Below are 27030 nucleotides of genomic sequence, written 5' to 3' on the forward strand. Positions count from 1 at the left end.
TACTACACAATCCACCATTTGGTGTTCACGACGACACTAGATTAGATGTGAATCCAAGGAATATTGTACAGCTATGTTTTCGTCTAATGAATTCATCCGTTTCATGCAAATCGGCTTCATCAGGTTTCAACGGCTGCTGCCTACAATCAAGCTAAGAAAATTTTAAAATACATAAACCTTTCCATAAAAATTGGTTACATTACCATTAGATTGATTTCTCTTATTGCTATCCAAAGATTAGTAGCTTGAAACCCCGTATTAACATACGACTCAAATAATTTTGAGTAATCAATTCCTTGATTCCAATCGTAGCCCCACACGATGGGTGTGTTTTCTATGTTTTTCACTTTGTTTAAGTACCGCTTCTTTGGCGATATCTGGTTCAACGGACATTTTCTATTGTATAAAACCTATGTTCACTCCAATTATTAAACTTTAAATAACTAAATATTTCATATACCTTTATACAAACTAAACTTTGTTTTGATTTCATTTGAATGTTGGAATATGGAAAACTGCACCTTTTATGTTTTCTGTCGGTCAAATGTAAACAAATACATTCAGAAGAAAACTCACCACCGAGAAATCTAAAAACAGGGCTGCATCTTATTATTAAGAACTCACTACAAAAAAAATATCTGAATATCAGTAAATGATAGTTTTATGGGCGAAATATTGCACACTATGGCATTTAAATCACCTATTAGTAAATATATAACATTAACTAGCTGACCCCGCAGCCGTTTTCCTGCGTGAAATTACATATCGTCACCTGAAATGCAAAATAACGTAACAACATCTTTGGAAATTTACAGTGGCATGAATGAAAGACGAAATAAAATGGAACATGAGTGAAACAAAATTTTGGTTAAAACTGGTTTATATGTGACCGCAGAACCTGAAAATGTTGAACATATGTAATATTATGTATGTAATTTGAAGTAGTGAAGCGTAATCCATAAGACACTCAATTTCGAATTTTTTGATGATACGTTATTTTGCATTTCAGGTGACGATATGTGTTTTGAAATAAAGAGAAAATTAAATTTATCATTTATTTTATTTTCAATGTAACGCAGCTTGATAAACAACATTTTTTGGTTTCTGTTCCGGTGCGTAAATGTACAGAGAAGATAGTTTTCCAACTCGTGAGCACGCCACGTATTTTTGGCCGCGTAAAAAACATAGCAGCTCAAAATTTATGCCATACACTTCTAGCGACTAACCTTCTGTCCTGATGATTGTCATCTCAAATGCTATTTTTACTAGAAACGGAATCCGTTTGAACTGAAATGGCAAATCGTGAGAACTCAAACAAATTCGTAGAATCAAGCATTCTGCCCCCTTGTATTCGATAGCTGCGTCACAATCAGTCGGGTTCCATTACACAGTTTCGGCTCGTTTCGGCGCTTGTAGATTGCGAAGTATAATAACGACAGATCCAACTTTGAGACGCAAATGATGCGGTGGCATACAAAGCCGATCGATCGATTTGTATGAGCGCAATTCTCCCGGAATTTGACTTTGAATCTTCCATTTTAAGTCTCAACAATTCTTGATGAGTTCATCTTTCGTGAATCGATAAACGGCAAATGGAATTGATACCAAACCACCGGAAGTATCAACCGGAATGTATCCATATTCAATTTTTAGATGTAAAATGTCTTCGGCAATGTCATTTTTGTTCGTATCCCATAATAGACGCGGATTTGGAGGCTGATATGTCGAAATGATTATCGTGAAAAGTGTGCGAACGTCATTTTCATTCCAGTGATTATCATCTTCCAGCAATTGTAATTGCTGGCTTGCTTCTCAAAAAGTTGCACACACCGTATCATTCACAGTATGCAATGACTCATATGAAGTTGAACCGCGTACATTTATCAATAGCAACCGAAGGTAGAAACAATCGTCGCTTTTGGCCTTGCTTTCTGCGTAATTATTTCTTCAACGATGCATTCCATGCATAATATCGAGGTACATATTTCCGAATGTCCTCACAAACGGATCGCTTACGAAAGTTGAGCAAAAACTCGTAAATGTTAATTTTGTTGCTGGCGGTGTTTCCATTGGCTATACTGTATTCCCTGGGTTGAAATACACTCTTTGGCCATTCTCCAAATTAACTGTGAGACGCACAACAGTCGGAAAGCGCTACAAAGTGCTTTAGTGCAGTTCACGTATCAACCGTATCGTTCAAGACCAATAACCGCCATGTCGCTTCCTTTGGTCATGTACTTACAAACGTATTTTATCGATTACACCAAACTGCGATACTCAACATTGAAATGACTTTTGAACAGTGCTGAATATAGTACGATCCGTGTGTTGTCAACTTCGATATTTATTCACTCTTCTAAATTGAAAGCTGAATGTTCTGCCATTGTCGTGTGGTGAGCAAAGCCGATAAAGTACAGTACAGTACAGCCATCATTTCTTCTTTGTGTTTCCGAAAGAAAAGCACGTGGATAGTGTTTGGTGGATTTATTGTCAGACATACAAATCGAAGTGGGATTGTGATATCCGCAAGGCCCATGAACCATAATGGTTTTCATCACTTCGTATAATACTGGATCTTTCTCTGCATCAGGAATTTCAGCAGAAATGATTTCATCAATTTTATCTGGTGTAACCACCATCCAAAAAGGAATGTGTGCGTGGGGCAAACCTCTCTTTTGCCACTCAACAGAGTACATCTAGTATCTAATCGCAACATATATACGTTGCTTCTAGATAAAGTCCATCGAAGCTGTTGCTTGAAAAGTCTTGATGTGACATCGTGACGATCGCTTGCTGATTCACCGCGATCCATAATACCGCACGTATGTATCATCGCATCTTGGGAGTACTCGGTCAAGTGCCTTGCGCTGCTAATATATGTTCAAATTTCAAGCTGTAATTGATCACTTTGTGTGCAACACACATAACATTTTCACTGAATAATTTTCAAAAATTTTTGAAGCAAACGACAAATTTGAACGATTCAAATAATTGAAAAACAAAACAAAAAAAATTTGTATGGAAAAAATTTACTTTTTGGAATCGTCCAATTTTCCGACTTTTACTCACGAAAAGCATACAGTTTTTTTTTATTTCTAAACGTTACCCGATCCACACAGAACATTCTCTGAAAATTTCATCAAGATCGGTTCCGTCGTTCCCTTAGCGTTACTAATAAACAAACAAACATTTGTTTGTATGGGAAAAAGAAAAGTGCTGTTTTAGGGATTTTCCGGCAAATATTCGGGGTTTTCTTGCCGTAAAAACCATCCGTGTTAAAAATCATTTATTTTCAATTTTCTAAATTTTTTTCAATGTAACGCAGTTTGATAAACAACATTTTTTGGTTTCTATTCCGGTGCGTAAATGTACAGAGAAGATAGTTCTCCAACTCGGCAAAACGCCGCGTATAATTGGCGCGCACCCATGCAATCGTAGTTACGATAATTTGGCCAATTTGGCATAAACATTCGTGATGAGTTCATATTTCGTTGAAGTGAATTGACAAAAGGGAGGTGGAATTGATATCAAACCACTGGAACCGAAATTTGCCTATTTCCAATTCTAAATGAATGCGATGTAAAATGTCTTCGGCAATGTACTTTTGTTTGTGTTCCACAATTGACGCCGATTTGAAGGCTGATATGTTGAAATGACCATCGCGAAAAATGTGCGCAATGACTCAAATCAAACTGAACGACATACATTTATTAATAGCAACCGAAAGTATTAGCAATCGTAGTTTTTCGGGTGGATTATGTAAATTCGTCCTAAGGAATTAGTTGAGAACACACCTGGATGTCAATCTGTTGGTTGGCCTTGCTTTCTGCGTACCTATTTCTTCGGCGTACATTCCATGGATAATATCAAGGCATTTCCAAATAGAGCAATGTTCTCACAAACGAATCACTGACGTAAGTTGAGAAAAAACCCGTCAATGTAAATTTTGTTGTTGGAAATGTTTCCGCTGGCTGTACTGTATTCTCTGGGTTAAAAAACACTCTTTAGCCATTCTCCAAATGAACTGCGAAATGCACAACAGTCAGAAAAGTCGATTTCACCAAACTACGATATCAAACATTGGCATGAGTTTTGAATGTGAATTAGACAATAGTGGCGAATATGGTACGATCCATAAGTTGTCGACTTCGATATTCACTACTCTAAGTTGAATGGTAAATTTCCTGCCATTGTCGTCTGATGAGCTACGACGATAGAGTGGATATCCATCATTTCCAGTTTGCGTTTCCGAAAGAAAAGCACGTGAATAGTGTTTCGTGCATTTATTGCAAGTGGGATTGTGGTGTCCGCAAGGTCCATGCACCACATTGGTTTTCATCACTTCGTAGAATAATGGACCTTTCTCTGCATGAGGAATTTACGCAGAAATGATTTCATCAATTTGATCTGGTGTAATCACTATCCACCATTCAAAGAAGAATGTGTGCGTGCGGCAAACCTCTTTTTTGCAACTCAGCAGAGTACATCCAGCATCTGACTGCACCATACTTGTATTTAGTACATACGTTGATTCAAGATGAACTTCATCAAACGTCGTAGCTGTTGTTTGAAAAGTCTTGCTGTATTATCGTGATTATCGCTTGCTGATTGACAGCGATCCATAATTCCACACATATGTTATCGCATCCTGGGAGTCTCATGTAGTTCATGTGTCTTGGGCTGCCATACGTTTATGGCAAAAAGAACGCCGACCGATATTAGCGCGATGTCTTCGTTGCTTCGTAACAAATTTTAATCTGTAATTGATCAATTCGTTTGAAACACACATAAAGTTTTCACTGAATAATTTTCAATAATTTTACTTTTAAATAGCCTTAATAAAAAAGCAAGCGACCGAAATTGAACGATTCAAATAATTTACAAATCAAAATATTGAAAAACAAAACAAAAAGGAATTGTATGAAAAGTCACTTTTTGGAAATTTCCAATTTTTCGACTTTTCCTTATGAAAAGTATATGTTTTTTTTTATATCTAACCCTTTCCAGATCCACAGCGAACAACTTCTGAATTCATGAAGATTGGTTCCGCCGTTCTCGAGCATTGGCGTTACTAACAAACAAACAATCATTTTTACTTACTGTACATATGTATGTATGTGTGTATGTATATACAAAATAAAACGTTTGTATGGGAAAAAGAAAAGGGCTGTTTTTAGGGGTTTTCCGGCAACTTTCGTAATTTTTTCTTACATAAGAACCTTCTCCTAAGAATAACAAATACAACGAAAAAAAAATCAGCCAAATCGGTTCAGCCATTCACGCGTGATGCCGTGACAACGAAAACGGTTTCATTTTTATATATAAGATAAATAATTTTCTTTTTTATTAAGCAACAATATTTATAGTTTTTGTTATTTAATAAAATAAATTTGCTAAGTATTTACTACCTCAACTTATACAGCACCGCGTTGCTACTACTGAAAATCCAAGATGGTCGCTATTCACCCCTCAGAAAGCTACCACGAAAAAGTTATCTACTGTATATACTGTGCTCGTAGCGAACGGTCGTCATGTCATCGTCGGATGATGATTATTTATTATTGGCATGTGCTGCAATACTTATGAAAAGAAAAAAATTAAAAAGGAGAAGAAGAAGGCGAAGTGGATGAAAAACTGGTATAAACAGCGTAATAAGCTTACGCATGAAAATCTTCTCGCAAAATTACAAATATCCAGCAAAACGGGTTATTGTAATATTTTGCGACTGGATTGCGACACATTTAATGAGCTCTTAACTAAGGTGGAGCCATTAATTAATACAAAAAAAAAATACAGTGATGCGAGAAGCAATACCAGCTAACATGCGTTTGTCAGCAACCTTAAGATATTTGGCGACCGGAGATAAATTTGAAGATCTTAAATTTATAACTGCAATTTCTCCTAGATCCCTTGGATTGATTATCATAGAAACTTGTGAGGCAATTATTTCGTTGCTTTCAACATTTATAAAGGTAAGTTATAACCTCAATTACACTGTGATAGCTTCTTTCAAAAAAAAAAGACAAGACTAAATTCGACGGTTTCCCTCTATTTCGGGTCCTACGAATCGTACTGCATCATTACTTTTTTGAGATACAATCATAGTTTCATACAAAAATTTTTGTTGAAGTTTTTCATCAAAGTGGCCCATTTTAAGAGAAAGGCACATTTTTCCTCGGTCTTTAACTTTTTTAATGTTGACTTTTTTGGTAAACTTTCTTTGGCAAAGCTTCTCAGAATAAGTCCGTCTTTAAGTTCTTAGATGACTGTAAGCCCCAAAATCAATGTTTTTTGTGTCCTTATAGCCAATATGTCGAAAAAACTAAAATTTAACCCATTTTTTTAATGTTTTTTCCCTCACGTTTCGTCAATATTTTAATTTACCCTTTGATACTTACATACATTAAGTGACATCTTGTAATAGTAAGAAATTTAAGCAAAGACAACGTTCTGAGCAAACTAACCATTAGAAAAAAAATTAACAAAATTTGTATTTTGTAAAAAAGCTACACTAACTATGTTTGTGTGCTGTTTTATTTTTTTTGTATCTTATAAGTGTTATCAATAAGTATCATAAATTTGTACACAATATTTAAATTAAACTTAATAAGACTCATCTATCAATGTCCAACACAAATCAGCAAACAACGACTCAAGCTTTTAACCACTGCACTGATAAGAAATAACAACAAGTAACGTTTGAAAGAAACGTTAAATGCTTGCCTAAGAGTCAAAATTTAAGCATAGATTGCAGTAGTTAATTTGACTTTGACTTCGTGGAAAGAACATTGTTTTAGTGCCTTGTATATTAAGAAAATAAATTAAAATGAATAAGTGTCCAATTGGCCTATCGTTGTTCTGCTACGTATGTAGAAAATTTACAAGCCCTCGGAGTAGGCGCAAAATACCTTCGGGAACTGCCGGCATCTACGAGGAATATTTCGATTTGCCCGTTATAAGAGACGTAGATTGGGTGCCAAATACCATTTGCACGCAATGCAACAACAACCTGCATAACTGGTCAAAAAGACAGTGCCTAAAAATGGGGTTCGGCATTCCAATGATTTGAATAGATCCACAAGGGCATCATACTGGTAACTGCTACGCGTGCAAGAACAAATTTGCAAGACTCAACAAAAAAAAAACACAGTTTACAAAAGTGTTCAATCTGCACAGCTCCCAGTATCTCACTTAGAAAATGTTCCGATACCAAGATGTCCAAGTCCAGCTGACAGATATATTAACATTTTCCACCGAGCCTACAGATCTACTCTCAATGTATAACCCAACCGAAGTTGAAATGTCGTCACTTGGAGATTTCCCAAGCCCGTTTGAATACGATGGTACGACAGCTGAAATTATCGCAAAGACAAGCGATTTGCCTAGCACATCATCTTCGATCGGTAAATATATGGTCTAAAGATGTGAAGGTGTATGGATACCGCAAAAGACAGGAGGAGCTTTTAGATTTCTTTGAGGTTAATGGCGACAATACTTTTTCGTATTGTAAAAATATTCCTGGTCTTATGCAATACATGAACTGTGAGTACAAACCAGAGCAATGGCGCTTGTTTATTGACTCGTCGAAAAATAGTTTAAAAGCAGTATTGCTGTATGTGGATAACACAAAAAATCTGGTTCCAATCGCCATAAGCTCCAACACAAAGGAAACATACGAAGCAATGAATTGAATTTTGGACAGAGTTCAGTATCAGCAGCATCAATGGAAGATATGTGCGGATTTAAAAGTTATCGCCTTGCTTACTGGTTTGCAGACAGGATACACAAAAAATATGTGCTTCATTTGTCATTGGGACTCAAGGTACCGCGAAACCAATATAGAATGCGTGATTGGAAGCTTCGCACAGAATTTCATTTAAATGTGGCAAATGTTGTCCATATTCCGCTGATACCAGCTAATAACATTTTGCTACCACCACTGCACATAAAATTGGGAATTGTCAAAAATTTCATAAAAGCAATAAATCGAGATGCCGAAGCTTTCAAATGTTTGACAGAAATGTTTCCAAGACTAAGTGTTGCGAAAATAAAAGAAGGTATTTTAAGACTTTTAATAGAACGAATGTTATGTTGATACATTATTTTCAGGTGTTCTCAATGGCCCCGATATAAGAAAACTTATGAAGAACGCAAAATTCGGAGAACTTGTAAGGCCAAATGAAAAAATTGCCTGGAACTCTGTTATGACCGTTATAAACCATTGCTTAGGAGTGCACCGGTCTAAAGATTGGAAAAAATATGTGGATGACATGGTAGACGCTTTTGAAGAAATAGGTGTGAATATGTCCTTAAAAATTCATTTCCTTCACCATCACAAGGACCATTTTGAGCAGCAAGTTCCGACTGAATCCGATGAGCATGGAGAAAGATTTCACCAAGTCGCCGCCCCCTTGAGCATTGGTACAGCAGCAAAAAGCTTGACTCGTTGCTTGCTGATTTGTGTTGGACATTGATAGATGAGTCTTATTAAATTTAATTTAAATATTGTGTACAAATTTATGATATTTATTGATAACACTTATAAGATACAAAAAAAATAAAACAGCACACAAACATAGTTAGTGTAGCTTTTTTAAAAAATACAGATTTTGTTAAGTTTTTTTCTAATGGTTAGTTTGCTCAGAACGTTGTCTTTGCTTAATTTTCTTACTATTACAAGATGTCACTTAATGTATAAGAATCAAAGGGTAAATTAAAATATTGACGAAACGTGAGGGAAAAAACATTAAAAAAATGGGTTAAATTTCAGTTTTTTCGACATATTGGCTATAAGGACACAAAAAACATTGATTTTGGGGTTTACAGTCATCTAAGAACTTAAAGACGGACTTATTCTGAGAAGCTTTGCCAAAGAAAGTTTACTAAAAAATTCAACATTAAAAAAGTTAGAGACCGAAGAAAACTGTGCCTTTCTCTTACAATGGACCACTTTGATGAAAAACTTCAACAAAAATTTTTGTATGAAACTATGATTGTTACTCAAAAAAGTAATGATGCAGTTCGATTCGTAGGACCCGAAATAGAGGGAAACCGTCGAATTTGGTCTTATCTTTTTTTCACTAACACAGTGTTATTATATCAATAAATAAAGAATTTCGATTATGTTTTATTATAACTTTTTATTTCATATCTTTTATTACTTTTATTTCATAAGTTAAATTTGTACATAAAATTAAAATGAATGAAAAATTAGTCGGTAAAATTTGAAAAAAATTGCGAAATTTGAGATTGTGACGTCTCAGGATCACTCGCTGACATTGTAGTATTAATAGGTGTGGAACTGCTGCTTCTAAATATCTGCCCTGAATTGTGCATTGGGCCATTAATTTGCACTGAGTTTCGGTGCAGTGTCCCCATCTGCCCCTCAAATAGAATGTCTTCCACAAATTTTTCGCATAAAATGCGCTGCTGTGGAGCCATCCTGTCTAATTTCACAGCCCAGGAGTTTGTTATTGTTGTTGTGGCTGGCTTGGCTGCTAAACGTTTTGTTGCAATCTCTACCAATACATCAGAAGCATCTGCTTTTCTTTTGTTTTCTTTTGGAACCGTTTCTTTAATAATATTCTGAAATGATGAAGAAATAAAAATATGCATATTTTATTTTATATATTAATTAATATTATTTAAAAAATATAATATTTTTTCTTTATTGTTTTCAGGTGCCGCAGTCAGTATCGGAATGGAGATCAATTGCAGAAGAATTTTATGAACTTTGGAATTTTCCAAACTGCATAGGCGCATTGGACGAAAGTATATTGCTATAAAAAGACCTCCAAACTCAGGATCATTCTACTATAATTATTTTTTAGTATTGTTCTCATGGCAACTGTGAATGCAAATTATGAATTTATAGTTGCGGATGTTGGTACAAATGGGCGCATTTCTGATGGTGGTGTTATAAAAAAACCGATTTTGGGAAAGCTATTTACAACAGATGTTTGCAAATACCTTCATCATCGCAACTACCAAATAGCAATAAAGTTCTGCCATATGTTTTTGTTGGAGATAATGCTTTTCAAATGCATGAAAACCTTTTGAAACCTTATCCTGGCACTAATCTCACGAGCAAAGAACGCATTTTTAACTACAGGTTGAGTAGAGCGCGTAGAATTGTTGAAAATGTGTTTGGAATATTAGTATCTCTATTTGGTGTTCTACAAACCACCATTGCCGTCGAACCGGAAAAAGCGCAAACCATTGTTTTGGCTTGTTGCTATCTGTACAATTTTTTGCGCGCAAAAAAATGTATTCATTCTCCGATATAATTGATAATGAAGTTACCAGCTCAGGGGATTTGGAATGCACACAAATGCGGAATGCTTCAAATAAAGCTAAAGAAATTCGCGAGACTTTTGCAGAATATTTTAGCAACGAAGGGACAGTTTCTTGGCAAACAAAATATGCATAACTTTAAATTTAACTACATACATATTTTCATGTTTATAAATATATTTTAAAAATAAAAGTTTATCGAAATATACGTTTTTTAAGAATATTACTTACTGTAGTACTTCTTGATGTGCTTGGTTCCTCCACATCATTTAGAAATTGCATATGCGCATAGTAAAACAAATTTGACTCCGTTTCTTCAGTTCCAGCACCACTTCTTTGGCATTCAGCCAATCGCTGTTTCTCCCGCCTAAAACCGGTACGCAAAATATTAATTTTTTTTTAGGTCTTCGACTGTGGCCTTTAGGTACTGTTCTCGGTATATTTCTAGAAGGATGTGGCACTGCTTCCTCTTTTCTTCTCGGTTATTGTAAGCTTCCACTCGAGTATTCCACAATCCTTCTAGAATTTGATAGTGTTCTATCAATCGTAGTAAAAATTGTTGTTCATTTAAAGATTTCTCCATTTTTACTTTATTTATTTTATTTTATTTGATTTTATTTATTTTATTTTATTTGATTTCATTTATTTTTTTTATTTTATTTATTTGATTTTATTTATTTTAAAAATTTACACTTATTTCACTTCACTTTTTTTCTTCTTCACTTCACTTTTCCGCAAGTATGTCCTCTTCCCTTGAAATATTCACTGCAAATGAGTCATGCTTGTCAAACATGAGTGGAGACGATCAAATTAGCGTCCGTCAAATAGAAATATAAAAAAATTTTGATTTTCATCAAACAGAGCCGACAACATGTCGGTGTAGCGTACGTGTAGCCGACGAGAGCCGACGACACCAATCCACTTACGGCCGTGTTATTCACTTTCGATAAAACCAGCCTGAAAACTAGTTTTCGTGAAAACTAGTTCTGGTGGAAAAAATCTGAAAATCGTTCAAAGCTAGTTTTAAAAAAAGTTGGTATTATTCACGTTTGAAAATAAAACTAGTTTCAGTTTTCAAACGCATGGCTGGTTTTGTTGTCAAAACTAGTTTTGTGCATCAAAACACATGCTTTCGCAGTCAGCGTTTACATTTTGAGTGCGAAAGGACTGCTTTATAATTTCATTGCTTGAAACAAAATATTGTTTTGTATATTTTTCGAGAGTTTGATTTAAATAAATATTGCTTGCAATGTGTGTTAAATTTTATTTATTTTGTTTTAGTTCTATTTCAACGACTAAAGTGTTGATAAAAATATGCAGCGCCATTCTAAAACCATTTCGAAAAAAATAACCTCCGCGTCGTCTGATAGTATTCGCAGCAAAGGTGAAAAGTGGAGCCAAGGCGAAATGGAAACATTGGTGTCTCTCTGTGTTTCCCATGGTCGAAGTGGCATATTATCAAAGGAGACCAATAAATCAACAATCGCAAAAAAAGATACTCAGTGGGCGACCATCATGGGATTTTTTTAACTCGGTGAGTCAGTGCATTTCATGGGTGGAAAATTTTATGAGTGAAATTTTTCTTTTTTGTTCTCATCGCAGCTACATCCACCACGAGATAAAAAAGCATTGGTCGGCCGATATAAATTTATCGTAATGCATTTGCGGAAGAACAATGCGCTTGAACGCCACAATATCTTAGCGACAGGAGGCGGCTTAAGCACTTTGAGCAAAGATAAAGCCCCATTCGAAATTACAGGTCCATTTTTCGAATTGTGTAATATTTTGGGGATTTCCGTCACTGGTCTGCCTGGATTCGGCTCGGACTCACAAACGTTGGACATTTCTAATGAAGCGCCAGTCACTGGTCAGATTGACGGACCTGGAAATACTTATCTGTTTGAGGACGCAGCCACCGACCATTGGACCGATTTGGTAAAGGATCCCAAAGATTCATTACCAAAAACAGTTCGAGTCGAATTAGAATTGGCCAATGGCGAAGTTTTCGTGAATTCTGAAACCGAATGCGTGCCTCCATCTAATTTATCAGTCAATGTAGCATCAATAAGCTAGACTCCTATCCCCCGGCGTTCACAGTACTTTCCCACACAAACACAACGCCGAACCAGTAAACGCAACATCGATGCGGTTTCTGATGCAAATGCCGAACGTCGAAAAACACGCAGCGGTGATGAAGTATGATACTATGATAATGGAGGCCAAAATAAAAGAGTTGCGCGAAAAGGAGACGGACCGGCAGTTGGAACGAGATCGAAGTGCTCAGTTACACAAAATTGAACTTTATCGACGTGCCACGATGATTCACCACCAAGAAACCCTTTTTTCCATTCAAAAAGAGGTTCTATTGGCGCAACGCGATGCTTTTGCACGAGTTTCGCCTCAAAATGTTATGGTACCGATGACGATTGATGGTTTAAATATGACGCCGATCAGAATAGCAGAATCATTAAACACAGTTAGTGCAAGCGAAAAACACACAGACTAAATTACATATATTCGAATAACTGAGTATTTTATTTATTTCAGTTTAGATGTTATTTTATAATAAACTTAAAATGTAATGTTTCGCAAAGCAATAATTTTTTAATTTAAATTTCGATGCTGGTGTCGCTCAGATTCTATGCGGAAATATTGGAGCACTTCGTCCCTTGCCAATTGGTAAACAAGCCCAATCAAGCGGGTTAGTAGCCAATCCTGGATGACTAATGGTGTATGGTGTGGCCAAATACGATGTGTTAGCGTATCCTGAATCGCCGACCATGATGTATTGGCCGAAATAACCTGTATCGAAACGCATTTTCAAATTTGAGGCAGAAAAAATGGTTTGATCATGGCTTGCACCCGGTCATCTTTCAACAATATCCAAAATCTTCAAATCGGCAGAAGAAACCGTTTGAACATTGAGAGAAAAGTACCCTTTTCTGTTGCGGAACGTTTTGGCCTGAAAAAGTAATACATATATAATAATTTGTTTCCTTGTAAAAGCGAAGAGATAATCAACACTGTTATCAATATTAACCTGCAAACCTCCTGGCGATTATATTTTGATGTGGGTGCAGTCTATTGCTCCGATAGTCCGCGGAAAACCAGCGAGAGAATGAAATGCGAGTGCTGCCGCTTGTCGTTCCGACGATGTCTGTGGCATCCGAATAAATTCGGTAAAATGATTGAGCAACGCATCGCACATAATTGGCAAATTCAGACTGACAGTTGGCTGAGACACACGTACTAAATCTGCAGCATTCTGCTCAAAGCTGCCAGCCGCCAGAAAGCGCAGCAGAATCAAAACTCTCTGCTCAGTGGTGAGAGAATGGCATCTATTGAAACACGAATTATTTGTACTTAATAGCGAGCACCCAAAAAAAGACACTTACCTCCCTGGCTCCGTTACCATGTTCGGTTCCACAAATGCTACCACGCGCCAAAAAGTGGTCTTTTTCATTCGGAATCGCTGATGAAAGGCCACATCGTCCCATTCATCAACTACTGCGTGGGCTCGTAGTGTATATGGTCGACGAGGGCGAACGGCTTCATATTCTTCGTCAGAGTTGGAATTGGTGTTATCGTCCTCATCCGCCAAGAAATCGGCCATTCCCATTTCATACAGTGCTGCTCGACGTGCCATTTCTTCAAATCAATAATGTGATTCAGAGGCAAAACTAGTTTTATCGACGCCAAAGCCAGCTTTTTCTGGTTTTGACGCAAACTAGTTTTCACTGAAAGTAGTTTTCAAAATCCGAGTTTTATTCCCCAAAACTACAGTGAATAATACCAAACTTCTCAAAACTAGTTTTTAAATAGCCTATTAAACCAGTTTTCACGTTAAACTAGTTTTCAAACTTGTCAATAATACGGCCGTTAAAGTGTTTGACGCAATTATTTGATCGTCTCCAGGGCACTTTATCGCTGCTCATACTATTAAGATGCTGGTTGTTTACTAGTAAGTAACTATTGTGTTTGGGTTGTTATTGTTTATTGTACCGATAGTGCGCTTCTATTGTTCTAAGATAAAGTTGTTTTGATGATTTTTCTTTAATGTTTACTGAAACATAAGGTTGTGGTTAAGAGTTAAAGTATTAACTCTCCCTCTCTTGTGAAAAATAGATCTCCTGATCTATACTTGAGTCTTGAGTAGATGAGTCATTCCTACACGTTCTATGGTAGTGTTAGTTCCTCAGATATACAGTTTTTGATAAATTATATATAGTTTGAATATTACAAATATACTTAATCCTAGGACTACAAGTACTCCTATAGTTATGAACATATTCTTGATTGGATGTTCTTCAAATGGTATTAAAATTTATTTAATTTTTTAATGTTGTCAAATTGATATTCGTTTTCTGATTCCAATTCTTCAAGAATGTGAACTCTTTCGTTTCCATTAGCTATAATATAATCTTTAATTTCTTGTTCCTGGTTGTGGAATAGTTCTGAGTCAATAATAATTGTTTCATTAAATTGGATTAAATTCAATCCTCCAATTGATTTTTCGTTTAAAATATGTTTTCCTTGTAATACGACATTACCATGTCCTATATCTATAATAGGTGCGTTATTTTCTTGGATAACATTACAATGGGCTTCGCAACCTTCGATCATTGGTATTGTACAATTGTTATTAGGTTCTTGTTTACAAATATATTTACTTAATTTATTTTTATAATTTAGATGTTAATATTATTTTATCTTCACATTTACTTACGATTTTATTCATACCCAAAATGCCTTGACGATAGGATAATGGAGTAACTTTGTATGTTGTGCATTTCTTTTCAATGACTGGATATTTATAAATTACAATGAAAGTGTCGTCTAATCTACCTACATGCGTGTCTGCATATTCGAGTATGTCAATAACCGGTATACTAGTTTGTTCCTTTTCTAATATGCTTTCAATCTCGTCCGTGTTTATTGCTGCTGAATAAAAATCTCCGTTCTTCGCGAAATTAATAGTTGTAGTTAAGACAAATAACTCCTTATATAATTCTTGCAATATAACCTTTTGTTTAATCGTCTCAATATTAAATGTTTTCATCATTATTTCAAAGTTGGAATTAATTTGTATTTGTTTGTTATTATTTTCAATTATGTCGTTGAGTATTGTTTAATTTCAATCAGGTCGTCGTGGTCTGGAACTCCTGTGATAAATTTCAAAATCGATCCTAAGAAATCAAGAGATCGTCTTGAGCGTCTGGCTCGTCCATTATTTAGTAGTTTTTTTCTGAGGATTTCTATTTTGTTGAACAATGCTGTTTCTGTTGCGTCTTCACTAGGCATCTCTCCTTTATGTTCGGCGATCTCGTAGTATGGTTTAAGTATTTTGCTTAAGTTCGTCATATGGAATAGGTACTCATGTTCTTGATACAAAAATGATGGGTCAGTCTCGGTTAACACGTACTTGCGATCTTGTAAGTCGGATATTTGCTGAGCTAAGGGTGTTAATGTTAGCGTTATCTTCAACATTGTTTCTGAGGTTGTCCTTGTGTACGATCTTCCCTCCGTTGTTAAAATTATGTCCTCACGATTCTCTTGTACTGTTTTCTTCAAATAGCGTGGATTTGTTTTATTTCGTCGGTTTTGTTTCACGTAAACTGTTTGTCCTGTTTCATATTCCTTTTGTGTTCGCTTTTTATTGCGGTTAGATAGCATATACTCCTGTTTATTTTCGATCAGTTCTTTTATTCCTTTCTTTCAAAAAATAATTCGACAGGTATCCTTTTTATTACGGAATGTATTGTCCTATTGTGTTCCTTGATTGCGTTGAATAGTTCTTTTCAGTCGCGGTTGATTTACTTAATTTAATGCCGTTCAACTTGAGCGTTCGATGTTGAATGGTTTGCTGCGGTCATTGAATGTTCAATATATTACCGTTGGAATAGAACTTTTGCTGCTATGCTATTGAATATAGTCTCGTTATCTGTCATTAGTTTATTACAAAATGGGAATATTTGTATGAGTACTTCCTCTAATATTTTGTAGAATTCTCTTTTGTCGTTTAATTTTCTCATATATGCGTATTTTGAGTATCTATCTATGCATGAGAGATACATTGTTCCATTGATTTCAAATATGTCCATTTGTATTTGTGTGCCTATACCTTCGGTATGGGTGTTTTTGCAAAAACTTGTTTTGTCGGGTGGCATTCGTATTTGCTCTCTTTACAAATGCTACAATTTCTAGTTAGTCGGATTACATCATTTTTTATATTTGGCCAATAGCAAGTTTCTAGTATCTCTAATGTATTATTTTTTGCGTTTCTATGTGCCCTTTCATGCGTATGTTTAATTATATTTTCTCTATCCTCTTCACTCTTAATGTTCTTTAATAGATTTTGACAAAAAACCTTTTTCTCTATATTAAATGAAGAGTTTATAATATCATGAATTTCATACCAGGTTTCTAGTGTAGTGTGAAATGCGGTCGTGATATTAGGTTTGATAATTTTCGTTAGTGTATCTATTTAGTATTGTGGCGTGACGTACTTAACATAAAATCTCTCGTGGTTTGTAAAAATTGTTGCTCTTTCTAGTACATTTTGTTCACATTTTTTATCACAATTTGTGTTTTAAATTGGTTCAGTGGAGCGCTGACATCTTTAATTCTGATTTGCGAGGATGATTCCTCCGAGTGTATTGCCTCGTTCGTGGTTCCGCTTACTTGACGGCTGAGTGCGTCAGCTACTACATTTAAATCTCCTTTAATATATTTAATTTTTGCTCCGTATTCTCCTTTAAAATTTTTCCAGCGTTTTAATTTTGAATTTGGGTTGTCCCCTGATATTGGAAAAATTAGGGATTGATGATCGGTGTAAATAGTAGCATTACTAGTGAGACCAATCAGATAATTCCTAAGTTTCTTGAGTGCTCAAACGATTGCTAATATTTCTTTCTCGTTTGTTGAGTAATTTTGTTCAGTTCGCGTTAATGTACGTGAAATAAATGCTATAAGTTTTTTGTCTTGTGACAATACAGCTCCAATCGCATGATTGCTTGCGTCTGTAGTCAAATCAAATCCTTTTCCAAAACCTGGTTGGAATAATTCTATTTGTTCTTTTAGTTTATTTTTTAGTGTTTCAATTGCTTTAAGTGCTTCGTCGTCTAATTTTACATGTACTGAGCTACTTTTATTCTTTGAAATATTACCATTCTCTCCTCGTAGGTAGAGTGTTAATGGTTTCGTTAAGAATGCAAATCCTTTTATAAATTTTCTTTAATATGAGGTCATTCCCAAGAAAGATCTTAAGTCTTTCAAATTTGTAGGGGTTTTGTACCTATCTTTAGTTTCTATTTTTTCTGGATCTACTGTATTTCTGTTTTTAATTATATGTCCTAAATTTTGACTTTTCATCCGAGATTTTCATGTTGGCTGCGTGTAAAGTGTGTACAGTAGAACTCCAATTATCCGAACTCCGACTATCCGAATCGCCGATTATCCGAATCACAAAAAATTGTCCAAAAAAAGTCTAAGTGCGCTATTATTCTTCCCCCGCGAAGCCAGTGAGAAACAAGAATATGGAGAGGATGATGATGATGAAGATGCGTTGTCACTAGAGGAAATAAGAAAAATGATTGTAAAAATTCCTGGTTGTACAGAAGTAAGTGCTGAAGATGTAGGAGAGTGGATGGCTTGTGACACGTCTGACCCTGGTTTTCAAATTCTCAATGACGATGAAATTGTTGTAAGTGTGAGAGAAGATGTTGAAGTGGAAGTGGAAGAAGAACTTTCTGTTGATGTTAAAGTAGACGCTGGACCATCAGCTAGTGAAGCATTTGCCGGCCTCGAGACTGCTTTGAAGTGGATGGAGCGTCAGCCCGAGTGTGACCACTTGCAACTGCTCACTGTCAAGCGAATGCGTGACCTGGCTGCCCGAAAACGGTGACGACCGCAAAACAGCTTACATTGACGGAGATGTTTAAAAAACAATGATTTTTATTTCTAATCTTGTACATTTTATTTATATTTAAAACATGTGAAAATTTCATGTTTCTTTCATTTAATTCAATAAAAAAATAGTGCAATATCAAAACGTAGCTTTTATTCTCTCCATTGGCAATTTAAAAAAAAAAAAAACCGATTATCCGAATATTTGATTATCCGAATGGGTCCCGGTCCCCATTAATTCGGATAATTGGAGTTCTACTGTATTATATTGGTGATATCTTTCATATGATGTTCAGGGTTAGCTGAATATATCGCACTTGTTACGTTAAAGTGTAACAACTCAAAATTTGAACATTTTCAGTAGAGACGAAAAACTGTTTTAGTAAATATTAATAATATATTACAAAGAAAAAACAATGTAATTGCACGAAAATATCATTAAAAATAATATAACCGTTGTTTCATTTTTATTTGTTTAGTATTTGCACGAAAATAACAAATTTTTGAGTTATTACTCTTTTCCTGAAATTTTTTTTATATACATAGTGGTATTATTTTGAGTTGTCTCTGTGTAACAATTCAAAATGTTACACTTTATGTGATACACTAACGAACCAATTTGATAAAACACTTGGAGACAACTAAAAATGTAACACTTTAGTTGAGTCGAAAGAAGTCATTCTGAAAACAAAGAGAGAGTCATAACGGTTTTTTTAACGAAAGACTAGACAAATCACTGAACGATTTTTACAGTGGGTAGAGATGACCACTGCACATTATTTTCTTGCAAAAACTAAAATTTGGAAATTTTGAGTTGTTACACTTTAACGTAACAAGTGCGATATTAAGACATCATCTATATACACGTATAGGCATACTCCTATGAATGGTCTGAGGATGCCGTCAACTCATCTTCCAAAGATCGACGGTAGGTTTTTCAGTCCAAATGGTAGTCGTAGAAATTCATATTTGGCATTATTTATTGAAAATGCTGTTTTTTCCCTGTCTTTTTTTATTTTAATGTGATGAAATCCTGATTCCAATCTAACGTCGTGAAGTACTGTGCTTCTCCTAAGTTTTGGAGCATCATGGTGATGTCTGGAATGGGATATCTATCAGAGATTGTTTGCGCATTTAACTTCTGGAAGTCAATAACCATGCGTCTTTTTGGGTTGCCTTGCTCGTCATTCCTTTTTTTAGAAACTGTCCATATGGGTAAATTGTATGGGCTTTTGCTTGGCTGAATTATTTCATTATCTAATAATTTTTTTATTTCAGTTTCTACAAATGCTCTATCCGCTTGGGGGTATGGATACTGCCTGACCCAAATAGGATTATTTGTTTCTGTTCTGATTTCTGCCTCTACTGTAGTTACGTAGGGTAATGTTTTTCTCTGCTCATTTCTTTTCAATAATTCATTTATTTCTTTTTTATACATTTCTTCTCCTATCATATAATTTATTCTTTTTCACAGTTAATACATTTCTTTCTGTATCTATCATTGCTTTAAACCTTTAATTCCTATCAAGAAATCGAAATCTTGTAAGGTATCGAGTTCTAAAAATTCTATACTGAATCCTATTATATTCACTTTCTTTTCATATTTAATTAATAATTTATCGTGTAAAGTAGCGGCTTGTTTTTTACTTTCTACTCCTATCCTTTTTGCGTGAGGGAATTTTGGATTTACATAATTTTCTTCTGCACCACTATCAATTAAAATATACACTAAGTTACCTTCTTCTGTGGTCCTTACAAGCGTTGGTAACCCAACCAAAAAATATTCTTCCTGTTCATTTTCTGTATTTGATTGTTGATCGTGTGTAATTTGGTTGATCCGTTGATTCTTCGGTTGTATATTAGCATGACTTATATTATCTCGTTCTCGTTTGTATCCCAATGCTCCTGCTACTTTCTTAAATGAATTTTGATAATTCTGTCGAGGCTGCGGATTTCGTGGTGGTTGTGCTGATTCTTGTTGTAACCTTGTCTCGTTGGTCTACAGAATATGGTGGATGAATCGATATCCATTGGTTCAACTGGAGGTTGTTGTTGACAAGAATAATTATTCTGATGTTGATTGCTGAAATTATGATTCTGGTGATGGTTGTATCGTGGAATGTACTCGAGGTTCCGATGGCGTGAATCATGTTGCATTGTACGGGCGATACTGTAGGCATCTGCTAATGTTGTGCAGGCTCGTGCATAGATGGCATTCTTGATAGCTACTGTTAACGATTAATAATAAGTTCACTAACTTTAATATATGATTTATACTGTGCCATTTGGCATCACCATTATCAAGGTACACACTGCCCAATCTGGCATCACCATGATCAGCTGACTCATTTTCGTTTTAGCATTTCTACCGTTATTTGGGTCAGACCATTGTGCAGTATACAACAACAACTAGACGCACGATTATCAGGTGATGCGTTTTAGCTTGGCACATCATACGATTATACTGTTCTTTGGTCAGACCATTGTTCCGTATGCAATAACAACATTCTTATTTTCGCCAGTTCGCTTACATGTTATTTTTCTATATAAGCTTGAGTTAAGCATAGAATAGTCTCAGTTGTCAAATGCATTAGATGGTACTTGGAGAGTACCAAATAGAGAAAATAAATTTATATTGAAAGTGAATCGTGGTTTTTATTCCAGTGCAGACATATACGTTATACGAGTTTAATTTGAGTGTTTAGTGCAATCCTAAACATTTTTGGTGCCTCCTGTGGGGTCAAAAAGATGTTCCGACAGGTAATGGTGGACTCCAGGCATCGAAAATGACAACAGATCCTTTGGAGGGAGTGCCCTAATGAACTCTTGCGTACCTATCAACTTAAGACAGTGACGTACGGTATGGCGAGCAGTCCTTTTAATGCTATTAGGTCATTGAGACAGTGGCATACGATAATTCGAAAGTGATCGCTGACGTCAGCCGGGCAGCCGCAGCACGGGACAGCATCCTTCATAGCTTCTATGTTGATGATTATTTGGAAAGTGTCCACACGACAGAACTGGCCATCAACCGTGCACGAGACGTTGTTGCCATTCTTCAACAAGGTAAATTTGAGTTATACAAATGGAACTCCAACTGCGTTCAGACCCTGGAAGGAATCAGTGGCTCTAAGGCGTCAGCATCGGAGATAAATTTTAGCGATTCCAGCACAACGGTATTGGGCCTTCACTGGAATCCTATTTCTGATACGTTATTCTTCAAGGTTAAGGTATGTAACTTTGACACAATTCCTACTAAACGGATTGTTTTGAGTGATATTGCAAGGTTGTATGATCCTCTGGGTATGCTGCCACCAGGTTGGCAAAACTGAGTTGGGATACGCCTCTACCACATAATCTTCGAGAGACTTGGATGAAATACCGGAACAGTCTACAGGCTCTCGAAAGGATCAAAATACCACGGTGGCTGGAAATCAGAGAACATTCTGTATCGACACTACATGGGTTCTGCGATGCAAGTACCAAAGCTTACGCCGCAGTTATTTACCTACGAAATACCAGCGCTAACGGTGGGACCCTCCTCTTATTGCCGCAAAAACGAGAGTTGCCCCTTTGAAGGAAATGACTATCCCCCGCCTCGAGCTTTCAGCAGCACAGCTATTGGTTACAACTATGAACAATATACGTCGCGCCTTGCAAATGGAAGATACGGCTTACACTTTATGGAGCGACTCAACAATTGTTCTCCATTGGATTCGGCGGCCACCCATTTCATTGAAACAGTATATCGCAAATAGGATAGCTTTTATACAATCAAAATCGGACATAAACGCGTGGCGACATATTCGTTCAGAAAACAATCCCGCTGACTGCGCCAGCCGTGGAATTACATCGATAGCAATCATGGGGAACGACCTTTGGTGGAAGGGATCACCTCTTATTCATGCGGTTAATGAATCATCATCCGCTTTACCAAGTCTCACCGCTGAGGAAAATCAAATTTTTAATGGGGAACGCCGTCCGTTAACGGTGCATCTTGGCGTTAACAGCGGGGACGGTTTACTGATGACATCCTTTCAAGCACAACGAATACCTTTGGTAGCAAGGTTTAGCCGTTTGAGTGCCTTACTGAATACAACTGCTCGGCTTCGTCGTATTATGCCAACGTTTAGAAAACAGGTATCACAGGACTTGATTACTGCTGAAGAGAAAGAATGGGCACTAAACAAATAAGAGCACTTAAATCTCGTTCCAGCATCGATTTGTCAAGTAAGCTTCTTCCACTGAACCCGATTTCGGACGAAGAAGGTTAAAAAATTCGGAATTACCGTATGAGCAAAAACATCCAATCATTCTTGCCAATACCTGTCCATTGGCAAAACTTCTCGTAAGTGATGCTCATAGGCGCTGTCACCATGGTGGGATACAGGAAATGCTGCAGTACTTACGCATGCGATTTTGGATAATGCACGCACGTCGGATTGTAAAGTCATATCTTCATCAGTGCGTCATATGCCGTCGACACTCCCGAGTAACTCAGCAGCAACAGATGTCATCACTTCCAAAATCCCGAGTTATGGTTGCCCCACCCTTTACCCATACCGGGTTGGACTATTGCGGGCCTTTCAACGTTCGTCATGGAGGAAAGCGAGCCACTACAACGAGCAAAACTTACGGAGCGATTTTCATTTGTATGGCTACAAAGGCCGTACATATCGAACTTGCGGAAAATTTGTCAACTCAGGCATTTATCGATGTGTTTGGTCGCTTCGTTAGCCGCCGTGGAATATGTTCGATTCTGTATAGCGACAACGGAACACAATTTGTAGGTGCTAGCCGAGTTCTACATCAAGACCTGCAAAGTTGGAGAAATTTATATGCAACTCAACATATTGCATCTTCCGGCACGCAGTGGAAATTCATCACTCCAGCCGCACCCCATCATGGCGGTCTTTGGGAGGCAGCTGTGCGTTCAGCAAAAAAAAATCTCTATCGCATAATTGGTCGCCAAATCCTACGCTTCAATCAACTGAGTACACAGCTTGTTAGGATTGAGGCTTGTTTGAATTCCAGACCACTCGTTCCTCTTCACGATGACCCCAATGGTAGCTACGCACTCACACCTGGCGACTTCCTCATTGGTCGACCGCTCCATGCGAGACCAGAACCACCTATTGATGATATTCCACAAAATCGTCTTTTATATTCTCAACAATTACAGAAAATGTTCGAGCATTTTTGGAAGCGGTGGAACCGTGAATATTTATCCAGCTTACAGGCGCGTCGCAAGTGGGAAGGTCGACGTGAGAATCTCCAGCCAGGAGATGTAGTACTGATTCAGAACGAGAATCTACCACCCACGCATTGGCGCATAGGTCGCATCACTGAAGTTCATCCTGGCAGCGACGGATTGGTACGAATAGTTACTGTTGAATATAACAGTGAGAAACGTACACCTGAAGGACTTTTCGTTAAACACCACTGTCAACGTCCAGTGCAAAAGATTTGTCGTCTTATTGATCCAAATCGCGAATTCCTGAACCCTAACGGTTCAGCCAGGGAGGAATGTTAACGATTAATAATAAGTTCACTAACTTTAATATATGATTTATACTGTGCCATTTGGCATCACCATTATCAAGGTACACACTGCCCAATCTGGCATCACCATGATCAGCTGACTCATTTTCGTTTTAGCATTTCTACCGTTGTTTGGGTCAGACCATTGTGCAGTATACAACAACAACTAGACGCACGATTATCAGGTGATGCGTTTTAGCTTGGCACATCATACGATTATACTGTTCTTTGGTCAGACCATTGTTACGTATGCAATAATAACATTCTTATTTTCGCCAGTTCGCTTACATGTTATTTTTCTATATAAGCTTGAGTTAAGCGTAGAATAGTCTCAGTTGTCAAATGCATTAGATGGTACTTGGAGAGTACCAAATAGAGAAAATAAATTTATATTGAAAGTGAATCGTGGTTTTTATTCCAGTGCAGACATATACGTTATACGAGTTTAATTTGAGTGTTTAGTGCAATCCTAAACAGCTACACTTCTCAGTCCAGTGACGAATGTTCTGATTGCTTCAGCTTGGATTTCTTGTGTCAATACTTGGACTATTCATTCTTCCTTGTGTGTCATCTCAATCTTGAATAGCACTACATTCAATGCTTGGTTCAGATTGTCATTATATACATGCAGTGATCATCTCTTCCTCCTGAACGTATATTGGTCGTTTGTCGGTATAGGAATCGTCTAGCCTATCGATGATGTCTTGGAAGTTTCTCTTTACGTTGTGGTTGATCAGGATCTGTGCTGCTTTGCCAGTAATTTGTCCTCTGATCATTATTATTGCTTGGGCATATATATTATGTCCTTCGAATTGTCATATGTCTTCCATTAATGTGGTTGCTACTTTCCTCCAATTCCTGTATTCGTTGTAATCACCATTAAATTGTGTTATTGATTTAAACATATTCAGATCCACTTCTTCTGGTCTGGTATAAGAACATATTTGTTCTGTTCGTTGTGGAATGGTTGCACTTCTTGCTAATTGTAGTTCGGGTAACTGTCGTTGCAGATCGGCGACTGCGTTGGTTAATGCAATTAAATTAGCTTGTTCTGTCATCTTGCTGATTTATTTATTGATTTATTTTACTAAAGAGCGGTCTCCAGTTGTTTTCTTGGAGCGCTGCTTGATATGGTATTCTTTCTATGAATGAGTGTTGTTTGCCAAGGGTGGTATATTGATCCTTTACTTTCAATTTGTTGTCGTATTAGGATTTTTATGTGAATCGCTTTTGATTGACGTTGTGTGGGATGATGCACTGGGAAACTTCTTGAATGGTTTAAATTAATCCTTTTTTTGTTTCCAGGGACTAGGTTCTTCCCTTTCAGTCAGACTGACTAAGGATATTATTGATGATCTTTTTTTGTTGCTGCCTCACGTTGGACGCCAGTTAATTTATTTACTCGTTAGGAATAAAACAAATATATAATTTTAAGTCTGACAGTGAGATTGGTTCTGACTGATCCTTTATTTGTATAATATTTCACCGTATTCACATGTACTTCAATATTGAATATATTGCACTTAAACTGTACAAGTGTTATAAGTGGTAACTTGTTACTCGACAGTCGATAATGATAAAGTGACCTCGAGGCTATTGTTCCAGTTGCTTATGTAGGCTATGCTTATCGCTGCTCATACTGTTGAGAAGCTGGTTGTTTACTAGTAAATAAATATTTGGGTTTTTATTGTTTGTTGTACTGATAATGCGCTTCTATTTTTCTAAGATACAGTTGTTTTGATGACGACCATGGCAAACGAATTAAAGACTATGATTCGAGGGCATGCACCTGGAATGTCCGGTCCCTTAATTGGGAAGGCGCCGCTGCCCAGCTGGTTGATGTCCTCGTGAAAATAAAGGCTGACATCACCGCCGTCCAAGAAATGCGATGGACGGGACAAGGACAGTTACGAGTAGGTCCTTGTAGCATTTGCTACAGTGGCCATATAAAAGAGCGCAAAATTGGTGTGGGATTCGTGGTGGGAGAGAGACTCCGTCGCCGAGTACTATCATTCACTCCGGTGAATAAACGTCTAGCGACAACCCGCATCAAAGCGAGGTTCTTCAACATATCGCTGATTTGCGCCCACGCCCCGACGGAAGAGAAGGACGATGTGACCAAAGATGCCTTTTATGAGTGCTTGGAGCGCACTTATGAGAGATGCCCCCGCCACGATGTCAAAATCGTGCTTGGCGACTTCAACGCCAGGGTGGGCAAAGAAGGTATCTTTGGCCCTACGTTCGGTAAATTCAGCCTCCACGACGAAACATCCCCAAATGGGTTGAGGCTGATCGACTTCGCCGGGGCCCGAAATATGGTTATCTGTAGTACTAGATTCCAGCATAAGAAGATACATCAAGCTACCTGGCTTTCTCGGATCGAAAAACCTCCAACCAGATCGATCATGTTGTGATAGACGGAAGACACGTTTCCAGTGTTTTAGATGTGCGTGCGCTCCGAGGTCCTAACATCGACTCGGACCACTATATTGTTGCAGCAAAAATTCGCACCCGCCTCTGTGCAGCAAAAAACGCACGCCAACAAACACAAGGAAGGTTCGACGTCGAGAAGCTGCAATCACAACAGACAGCCGAGCGATTTTCTACTCGGCTTGCACTCCTGCTCTCTGAGAGCACTCGTCAACAACTCGGTATAAGGGAACTGTGGGACGGCATTTCAAACTCCTTACGTACAGCTGCAACCGAAACCATTGGTTTTCGGAAACTGCAAAAGAACAGCTGGTACGACGAGGAGTGCCGTGTCGCAGCGGAGAGAAAACAGGCTGCCTACCTCGCAACGTTACGATCGACCACAACACGTGCGGGATGGGATAGATACCGAGAGTTGAAGAGGGAAGCGAGACGCATTTGCAGACAGAAGAAGAAAGAGGCCGAAATGTGTGAGTACGAACAGCTCGATAAGCTGGCCGACAGGGGTAATGATCGAAAATTCTACGAAAAGATGCGGCGACTTACAGAAGGTTTCAAGACCGGAGCATACTCTTGTAGAACCCCCCAAGGTGATCTAGTCACCGATGCCCAGAGCATACTTAAATTATGGAGGGAACACTTCTCCAGCCTGCTGAATGGCAGTGTACGCACAACACCAGGAGAAGGCGAACCCGATACCCCAATCGATGACGATGGAGCAGGCGTTCCATTGCCCGAACTAGAAGAAGTTCGAATAGCAATTGCCCGACTGAAACACAACAAAGCGGCAGGGGCCGATGGATTGCCGGCCGAGCTATTCAAATACGGCGGCGAAGAGCTGATAAGGTGCATGCATCAGCT

The 27030-nt window shown here is 37.4% G+C and overlaps 1 protein-coding gene, 1 long non-coding RNA gene and 1 pseudogene across 2 annotated transcripts in view; 1 reads left to right on the forward strand and 2 right to left on the reverse strand.

Moving 5' to 3' along the window:
- Window positions 1-27030, reverse strand: part of LOC125779314 (uncharacterized) — a 280552-nt gene that overhangs the window by 31045 nt on the left and 222477 nt on the right. The window lies entirely within an intron of this gene.
- Window positions 5131-9771, forward strand: LOC125779603 (uncharacterized). Its single transcript, XR_007423385.1, has 2 exons — window positions 5131-5972; window positions 9681-9771. It is a non-coding gene; the product is annotated as an uncharacterized LOC125779603 (long non-coding RNA).
- Window positions 12927-16225, reverse strand: LOC115066226 (putative nuclease HARBI1; annotated as a pseudogene).

This window comes from Bactrocera dorsalis, chromosome 6, assembly GCF_023373825.1.
Source record: "Bactrocera dorsalis isolate Fly_Bdor chromosome 6, ASM2337382v1, whole genome shotgun sequence".
NCBI lineage: Eukaryota > Metazoa > Arthropoda > Insecta > Diptera > Tephritidae > Bactrocera > Bactrocera dorsalis.